Source organism: Trachymyrmex cornetzi, unplaced genomic scaffold (assembly GCF_001594075.2).
Source record: "Trachymyrmex cornetzi isolate Tcor2-1 unplaced genomic scaffold, Tcor1.1 scaffold361, whole genome shotgun sequence".
In the NCBI taxonomy this organism is placed as follows: Eukaryota; Metazoa; Arthropoda; class Insecta; order Hymenoptera; family Formicidae; genus Trachymyrmex; species Trachymyrmex cornetzi.
The window spans coordinates 1,349,222-1,350,266 of NW_017298332.1; positions in this window are offsets into that span (position 1 = coordinate 1,349,222).

The following is a 1,045-nucleotide window of genomic DNA, read 5'->3' on the forward strand; positions in this document are numbered from 1 at the left end:
AAGCAGACGCAAAATTAGAAGATTTACAAAATCGGAACGTATACATAGCGCTGTATCGAATCAAAAGGACAAAAATCTTAACCTCTAAAGTCTCCAACTTCAACGCTTAATAACTCGATTCACGAGGCTGACCGCCGCGTTTTTTATCAGATTCTTTCATTTTGAGTGAAAATGCGTCGAATGAGTATATTTTTGTTAAGATTTTAAGTGGAGAGAACTATTCTAAATATTACCGAAAATGTAAATAAATATGGGCTCGATAAAGCGAAAAAAAGTTAAAAACTTAAAGGTGCGATTTCACGTTGACGCTAGACGCTCATTTTCAGCGTCAAAACAGGTCACGTGATCAAAATTGACGCTTGGTATTCGTCAATTTTGATCATGTGACCTGTTTTGACGCTGAAAATGAGCGTCGAGCGTCAGCGTGAAAAGGCACCTTAAGCCTGCAACACACGATGCTTGTTTTCCTGTTAGATTGATAGCTGAATTATAATCTTGCCACCTTATTGGCTGAGATGCTGTCAATACCAGCATCGCAGCCAATACAGTGACTGTGTTCAGCAGAATGTTAGGGCCTGCGCACAATAGAGGAACAAGAATTAGATATTAAGATTTCAACCTATCAGAAACCGTGTATTCCGATGTAATCAGTTTCTGATAGGTTAAAATCTTAATATCTAATTCCTGTTCCTCTATTGTGCTCAGGTCCTTTATTTTGCAACTGTTGGAAGTTTTCTTCGCGCTGATTGGGTTATGCTTTAGCTCAAAGGGAATGGTCATATCTCAGCAAAGAATCATATGGCCTGTTTTCTGTTCCTGCACTAGACTGTTCTAGAACTCTCTTTCTCGCTTTAAATAAATATCAAACGCATATCTTTCTCATTTTAAGTTCCAAAAGTGTACACTAGTTCAGCAACAGAAAACAGGCCTATAAAAACTGATGTGTTCAGGGGCTCTATTCTTGAAAAGAAACGTATACTATAGTATTTCCTTAGACTTTCGTATACGTTTCTTTTCAAGAATAGAACCCCTGCTGAACGCAGCC